This window comes from Leucopleurus acutus (assembly GCF_964270905.1).
Source record: "Leucopleurus acutus genome assembly, chromosome: 19".
In the NCBI taxonomy this organism is placed as follows: domain Eukaryota; kingdom Metazoa; phylum Chordata; class Mammalia; order Artiodactyla; family Delphinidae; genus Leucopleurus; species Leucopleurus acutus.
Genome location: NC_139161.1, coordinates 16759679 through 16768387, shown reverse-complemented (window position 1 = coordinate 16768387; position 8709 = coordinate 16759679).

The window sequence follows — 8709 nt, the reverse complement described above, 5'->3', positions numbered from 1 at the left end:
TCAATAAGTGATCATAGAACAAAGAGCCATGTTTCAGGAAACAGGGCATCATTATACTTCAGAAGTCTCCCTGGTCCTGCCCAATCCTGGCCCCAGTTTTGTAGCCCCAGGATGTTATTGCTGCCGTGGCTGCTTACCTTGGGCCTCAGTCTCCTCTTCTGTAAAATGGGAAGGGACCCATTAGGTCTGACGTTCTATAGATTTTTACGTCTTCTCTGTCTTTACCCCTTCCAGCTGATGCTGTTTTATGCCAGCACTAAATGAAATGATAGCTGTGAAAGTCTTTTGATTAAAGCTAATATTTGATACCAAGGCAACACATGCATGATGTGGGTCAGGACAGTTTTCTCCTCGTCAGCCAATCTGGCCAGGTTCCTAGCTCTGGCCCCGGTCAAGGGTCAAGCACACACAGCCATAGGTCCTCTGAAGAGCTGGAGGGAGAGGCAGGAGGGAGAAATTCATCCTGGGGAAGCAGGTAGAGCTGAGTGGTGAGGACCACGTTGGGGGAGGTGGGTTGGCCCATGCACCATCTTTACCAGGGGACCAGTGGACTGCTTTCCAGCTAGATTAGCTCATCCCCTGCCTGGGGATTCAGCAAGCAGCCCGCATCTTGTGGAAACTCCAGGTTCAGGCTTCTGCAGGGCCTTGTTCCTGGTGGTTGAGGCAGCCACGGATTCTGGGGATTGGGTAGGGGAGGAAAGAGGGAGTGAGGGGAAGGAAAGGGAGAAGAGAATAGAGCAAGGAGCATGGCTAGAGAGGAGTCAGTGTGTCAGGGAGGGACATGGTTCCAGGAAGCCTGTTATGGTAAGGTGCTGCTGGGGAGGGAAATGGAGAAGGGGCAACAGGACAGAGAACAAGAGTCATAAATTCATTTGTTCATCTTTTCCTCATTCATCCAATAAAACGAAGGATGCCAGTGTTGTGATAATTGCTAATCAAGATACAGGTATATGCAAAATGCTACGAAAATTTAAAGAAGGAGCAAATAACTCTTTGGGGGGGTTGCAGGAGTGGGAAAGTTAGGGGAGCAGGCAGATTTCACTGAAGATATTTAGGTCAAGCCATGAAGCAAGTGAAGGAGAAATCAGGCCCCAAGTCCTCCCCGGCTCTGTGGCCCATTTCTTCCCAGACCTCCAAATCCCAGTCCAGCTGTTGCCCTCACTGGGTTTGAGTCTGAGCTCTGCTACGTGCTTGTTGTGTGACCTCAGGGAAGTGATCTAACCTCTCTGAACCTCCATTTTCTCAGCTGTAAAGTAGGGACGACGCCGACTTGGAGTGTAGTCATGAGATTCAAATATGACAGTGCGTGAGAGGCACTTTGAAGGGTGCCTGGCCCCTGTATAGCACGTGCTCAGAATGATCTGCTGTTGATATTGTCAGTATCAGCAGTGGCAGCAGCTTCATTCCCCCAAGTCTGGGCCTCTGTCTTTGGGCGGAGAGGAAAGCAGAGGCTGTTCCCATCATCCCCCATCCCTGGCCCCCCTGGCCCTTGGGGAAATATGAGAAGCAGAGCTTGAGGATCTAATGTGTGCCCCCCGCGCCCCTTAATCCTTCCTGAACTTGGGGGGGTTGGGTGCGGGGTGGGGGGCGGCACCACTGTAACACCTGCACAGCTCTGACATCTCCTGCCTCTGGGCAGAGAAAGCAATTTCAGAAATGACATGTTGCCAACAAGCAGAAATCAGCTTCTGAATTAAAATGTGTCGGTGTCAGGTGACCCCAGGCTTGGAGGGCTGGCTGCACGAAGACAGCTGAGATTAGGGCCTGTCAGCCAGGGGAGGGGCTGTGCGGGAAGGGGTGCGGGGACCCCAGGGGCTACCGTTGGCCGCCCGGGATTTGTTCGGACAGGGGGGCAGGAATTCGGACACTGGGTCAGGTTCTCCTGCGGCTCTGACCAGCCACCACCTCGCAACTGTCTGCTCTCCGTGGTGGGGGGCGGGGTGGGAGTGCCCGGGCTCTGCTCCCCTGGGATGGCTCCAGCGTAAACACTCTAATGGGCCCGAGAGAGCCAGGGAGGAATGTGGGCCCCACAGCCCCTGGGGACTCGAGGACGGATGGGAGTAGAGGGGATAAGACACCCAAGAGGCTGTCAGCCTCAGCTCTGCAGGTATGCAGGGAGGAGAGAGAGGGAGAGGGAAGGAGAGGAAGATGAGAAGCAGGCGGCCCGAGGAAGAGGCAGGAAGATGCCACCGGCCAGGCTGAATCCTTGCAATTCCCCCATGCCGCCTGCTCCCTGGTGTCCAGGCCTTAGCGCAAACTGTGCTCTGCACTGTGGGAGAAGACGCATGAAGAGGCCGTTTAATTTTCAGCCCTGCTATTTGGGCGTGGCAGGGAGCCTCTCTGAGCTTTAGTTTCCTCCTCTATAAAATGGGGTCGCGGTTGTATGTACCCCTAGGGTTGCCATATCAGTTAAATGAGATAATACATGGAGATGGCGTAAGGGTTTCGGTGTAGCTGGGCGCCTGTCACAGTGCTTAACCACTAGGGATCTCACTCCTTGTCTGTCTCTTTGTCTGTGACTCCCGTGAAGGCCGGGCCTAAGTCTTGTCACCACAGCACCCCGGCACGTTCCTGGCACACTCTTTAGGTGGCCAGTCAGTGTTCTCTGAGTGAGCATTTCCATGAAGGGACCAGGTGTGAGATATGTAAGTAAAGAGTGGGAAATGAAAGGGGAGGGTCCGGGCTTCCCTGGTGGCGCAGTGGTTAACAGTCCGCCTGCAAATGCAGGGAACACAGGTTCGATCCCTCATCGGGAAGATTCCCACATGCCGCGGAGCAACTAAGCCCGTGTGCCACAACTACTGAGCCTGCACTCTAGAGCCCGCGAGCCACAACTTCTGAAGCCCACGCTCCTAGAGCCCGTGTCCCACAGCAAGAGAAGCCCCCGCGATGAGAAGCCCGAGCACCGCAACGAAGGGTAGCCCCCCGCTCGCTGCAACTAGAGAAAGCCCGCGTGCAGCAACGAAGACCCAACGCAGCCAAAAATAAAGTAAATAAACTTCTTTTTTAAAAATACAATAAGTGAAAGGGGAGGGTTGGGGTAGGCAGGGGACCCCACTGCCACTGTCCCTCCAGAATGTCCCCACTCTGATCACAGGTCATCCCTCTGGCCTTTCTTCTAGAGCAGAGCTTAGGCAGGACATGCTTGCTGGCCAGACGGTGACCATATCTCCCCAAGGGAAATCGGACGTAGGGGATCATTCCACGTGTCTTTAGGAGTCATTGGGCCGTCATCAACCTTGGGCCCATCTGAGGAGCTGCAGGACTTGGGGTCACCACAGTCATGTTCCACAGCTCCGGGAACCCAGCAAGGACAGAGCGGGGCTGGCAGGGGTGAGGGGCCCACAGGGGCAGCAAAGAGGGAGGCTGAGGCACTGTTGAGCCTCTAAGGTGGAAGGCGGGTCAGGGAGGCTGGAGCAAGGCTGTCTCATGATTGCAAGAATGGAAATCTCCCTTCCTGACCCCCCACGAGTGCTACTCTAAACGCCTTCCCCACCTGCTACAGGAATTCCATCAGGAGAAGGCATGGCTTCTCCCCCTGCTCAGAGCTAAGTCATCAGAGAAGAAACCCAGGAATTGGAGAAGATTCTAGAAGGCAGTGGGTATGAGCTCAGGCATGAAAAAGGCCTGAGTTTGAACCCCAGCTCTGCCACCCACTCAGTGAATGTTTCAAGCTCCCGGAACCTCCATTTCCTCATCTGTAGAATGGGGGTGGCAATTCTTACCCTGCAGGGTGATGGTGAAAATTAAAAGGAATGGTATGGTGGTAACAGAGAAGGAAAAGCTCTTCTTTACAGAAGAATACCAACTGAAAAATAGGCAAGGAATTATGGAATCAAAAAATCCCCATTTGCAATTGATTTGGACAAGGATCACCAATGGATGCTGAAACTACTGGGTAAAGCGTTGCTGGGCAACAGGATGGTCCCAGAGTCTCCAAGCATCACCCTACAGATGAGTCATGAACCACAAAGGGAAAAAGGTAACTTTACATGGGCGAGACCTGGGGGAAACCACCTAAACCAAGTGATGAAATTCAGCATCACCAGTAATGTTGACAAATGGTGGCCCCTGACAGCATGCACAGAGAACGGTGCACACCACCAAGTAGACCTCTTGCCAAAATGTTTAACCAAAATCTAATCATAAGGAAACAATTAGACAAATCTCAGTTGAGAGACATTCTGCAAGACAGCCAGACTGAACTCTTCAAAACATCAACGTCGTGAAAACAAAGAAGGCAAGGAGACTCTGCTAGATTAGAGGGGGCTAGAGAGACATGACAGCACATTCAGTGCCCGATTCTTGAGTGGATCCTGGATCAGGAAAAAAAGCTATGAAGGATATTTTGAGGGACAATTAGGGCAGTTTGAATAAGGAGTGTGTGGTAGATAATATTGTGTCAATGTTAAATCTCTCAGATGTGATGACAGCCTTGTGATTCTTTTGGAGAATGTTCTGGTTTTTAGGAGATTGGTGATAAATTATTTGTGTCTTGGTGTCTGCAGTGTTCTCACAAATGGATCAACAGTATATACATGTATTTCCCTCTCTCTCTCCCCAGCCCCTTCTACATAGGTATATATATATATATATATCTGCTCCTTGTGGCACCCCTGTCACTGCTCAGAACCAGCCCGTCTCCGGGCCCAGGAACACAGGGTAGAAGGAACACGTCAGAACAGGCACGCAGGTGGAAATGCAGGTGCCCTCATGGTTGGACTGCGAATCTCCTTCTGCCTGCCTCCCCGGAGACCCCGTGTGGATCCCAGCAGGCTGAAGAACCAGGGCAGGGCAGGGACAAGGTTTCTCTGCTGACCTTTGCTCCCAAAAGAGGCCTCCTCCCTCATCAGACCCCCAGGAGCAGCAGCTGGTTGGGGACATGCACTTGCACTTCCCAAAGCATGCTGGGAGGGCAGTGGCCAGGGAGGGACTCTGAGGCTGACAAGTGAATGACCAGAACCATTGCACGGCCGTGTGTCTCATTTCTCCTATGGAACCGTAAGTCCCTGAAGGCTCCTGCTCTGCCTTAAGTTGCCCCACCCCAACCTGCATGGCTGGCCGTAGGATGCGGGCACTAAAACTGCTTGTCATCTCCAGGAGGGGACCCAGGCTCTGGCCTGGTCCAACCAGGTGTATAACCTTGGGTGGGTCACCTCTTTCCTCGGGGCCTCAGCTTCCCCAGAATCCATAGAATGGGATGACCCATCCCCGTGCTACATACTTCTGAGGGGAGGCAAGAACTCATACTTCGGAGGCCGGCAGCTCTGTGTTCTAATCCTGAGACCAAAGCTTGCCAGTGGCAATCGGGAGCCTTCACACCTCATAGCCTCCGTTTCCCTGACCATGAGATGGGCATGGTCGTGTGCAATACGCAGAGTTATTGCAATAAAGCGAGACAGAATAGGTACAAATAGCTGACACGTGGTTTATTGGTTTATTGTCTCTCTCTCTCCCGCTAGAGTGGCAGCCCCACGAGGCAGGGACTTGGTCTCCTTCACTGCTGCACCCCAGCACCTGGGGTGGTGGCTGGCCCTCAGTGGGAGCTCCCTAAACCATCGCTGACTGAATGGATGAACAGAACAGGTGCTCGATATACGATAGGTCTGGCTGTGATTCTAAAATGTGCTGAGACAAAAGCTTTTGAAGTTCATGGTTGTTGAGAAAGGAAATTCTGGGAAGCAAGAAATAATCTTCAGGGCTGGCATGGGTGTCTCTGTCGCTCTGTCAGCCAGTGGAGGACACCAGGGAAGCTGGGCTTATCTGGACCAGGGGCAGACATGATGTGCCCACAAGAGCCAGGCGGCAGCATGCACAAGTGAGGTGGGAGGTACCTAGCAAACTGGGGAGCCCCCATGCATCCTGTCTGATAGGGGTCCCTCTCTCTAGCTGACTGCAGGCAAGGTGGGAATGCAGGACCAACTTGCCAGTGCAGCTGATTTTACAAGATAAGCCAGAAAGCCAATTGAAGACAAATCATTTTTAAAAGAAAAACCCAGATGAGAGCAAACAAAGCCCATCTGTGGGCTGGCAGGGGCCCTGGGTCGTAACCCAGCCCTCTCAGGCAGTGTGGGCAGAAGGAGGGAGGGCCCAGGGGTGGGGGCCCCTGGAGTGGCGTCTACGGGGTCCTCATCTCTCCAGGCCTCTCAGGCAGTCCCAGCCCCTGAGACACAGGAAATGCTGACACGCTGCTGAGATCCAAAAGGCAGGGTCGCACACAGCCAGGGAAGCAGCCGCATCCCTGGGTTCTTGGACTCGGGGTGGATCCAGACTTGGGGCTCCCAGGCTCTGGGTAAGTCAGCTCCCATAATCTGGCCCAGGTTAAAGTTCGATAAATATTCACTGAAAGAACCTCTTCAGTGTGACTTTGAACACAGCCCTCCATCTCTGGGCCGCATCTTGTAAAATGGGCAGTTATGTAGCCGCCCCTACCTCACAGGGATAATGGGGAAATCAAGTGAGATTAAAGGGACAAAAGTGTTTCCAAAGATCAAAAGTGCTTTACAGATGCAAAGTGTGGTCGTCCTTGTCATCATTATTACCATGAGCAAGACAAGTTTGGCCAGAGCAGAAGAGGGGGCCTGGGACCCAGAAGAGCAGAGAATTTACAACAACTTTACAAGGAGGGTCCGGATCAAGCCCATCAGAGCTCTTGTGCAGAGGGGATGCTGCTCACGAGCTCTGGGACAGTCCCGGTCCAGGGACATGGAGCCCACAAGACCTTCTCCCCGGCCACCTGGTGTCCAGCTGGGTGGGCGCCCCAGTCAGGGCAGCTGCATCTCCCCAGATAGACGGCTTCCAGCAGAATACACAAGCCCCAGAGCAGCTGCCCATAAAACATAGAAACTATATAAATAACATAAATATTTTCTCATATCTCTTAGCTATATAAATTATTCTCTTTTGCCCTAAAAACTATATATGCGAGGTAGACAAAAAAAATACCCTGTGAGTGTTTCCCCTAAAGCTGAAGAAGGAGAGGTCCGTGGTCACTGGTCCCAGGGGCCCCAGCGGGGCTGAGGTGGACCTTTGGGGGCAATTGGAAGAGAAAGGGGTGGGAACAGGGAAGCAGAAGAGGGGAGATGGCTGCACAGGGAAGACCTCACAGGCCGAGGGGCCCTCAGAGCCTGACCCGTGCCCTTGGCCTGGTCAGTGTTAGTGGCCAACTGTGGCCACAGTCCCTCAGAGGCTACCCTTTATCTTCCTGCCACCCCGGCACTGCCAGCCATGGACTTGGGATGCAGATGGCATGTTGGTGGACTGGGCGCCCTCTTCCTGCTGCCTTATGCCTAGGGCTGAGCCAGGGTGGAGGCAGGGTTGGGGTCTCAGAGGAGGAGGATAGAGCGGGCTGGCAGAGAGAAAGTCTCCTTGCGACTGGGGAGCAGAAGAAACTAGGGAAACAGCCCTCTGTCCTTTTTCTCTTCCTGCCAAGATGTGGGCCAGCTGCTTGGGTCAGCAAAGTCACTCTCGGGAGGGGCCTCAGGTCAATTTGGCTTCTCATCAGAGCCTCTGCTGCCAAAGATCCTTCCAGCATCCCTCCGGAGGCTGCCTGATTCACCGAAGACGGGGCAGCTTCTCCTCACCCTTGGAGATCACAGGGAGCCGCGGGGGCTTCCTCCTGGGCCTTGCACAGATGGTGTCTCAGCTTTCGGCTGATTCTGAAGAGTTTCCTGTCTCAGCAAAGGGTCAGCAACTCTGGGTTCCGGGAGAAAGGAAGCTGACAGAGGGCGCGGCAGGGCCAGCAAAGCAGCCAAGGGCGTCCCGAAGGAGGTCACTTCCTCCCGGCTGGCATCGGGCTCTGCTCTGGGAAAGCACACAGCTTCCAGCAAAGTGACCCCTGCAAGGTCTTGATCCTGAACCAGAGAGGTGTGTGTCCCTGAATGAGAGCCCTCAGCCTGGCAGGTCCAAGGGGTGTGCATGCATGCGTGTGGGGGGTGCCTGTGTGCACCCGTGTGTATGTACCATCCTCTCTCTCCTCCCTCTCAGGGCCTCAGTAGGCAGCAATGGAAAGGTCCACAGCATCAGAGGGAATTAGCAGTCACCTCTCGTCCTCAGGTAAGAGCCAAAGTGGGGGACCATTAGTAAATGAAGGGGTCCCCCAAGGCGCCAGGCTTAGCAAAGACTTTCCCACGCCTATAACGCTAGCCCTGGTAAAAATCTGAATTAGATGAGTAGCTGTGAGTGTACAAACGTAACCGAATCAGAACTCATAAACCAAGTCTTGTGTATCACGAATGCCAGCTGCACTGGGGCCTCACAGCACAAGGGGACCCCGGTCACACTTACAGCTGGACTGACCCATCCCAGGCAGACTCCAGCCTTTGCTTCTGACTGACCCTGCCTCCCTGAGCCTTCCTGGCCCAGAAGCTCACCTCCCAACATCTTGCTGGCTTTAGGCCACTAATCCCAGGAATTGAGATGGCGGGATGCACCCCCTCTCCTCTCCAAAACCTCAGTCCTGCCCTTCTCTTGGCCTCCCTTATTTCCCTCCACATCCTTCCCACTCTGCCCTCCGGATCCAAGTCCTCAACAAGGCTGGGGACCCTTGGGTTCAGGGGTGGGGCTCCCACCTTTCGAGTCGAGGGAGGGGAAGGCTGATGGGACCCAGTGGGGAGAGGAACACATGTGCACTGGCATGCACGTGGGTGAGTGCATGCACGCTGCGTGCACCTGCCCAGGGGGGCTGGCTGGACATCTGGGTGGCCTCGA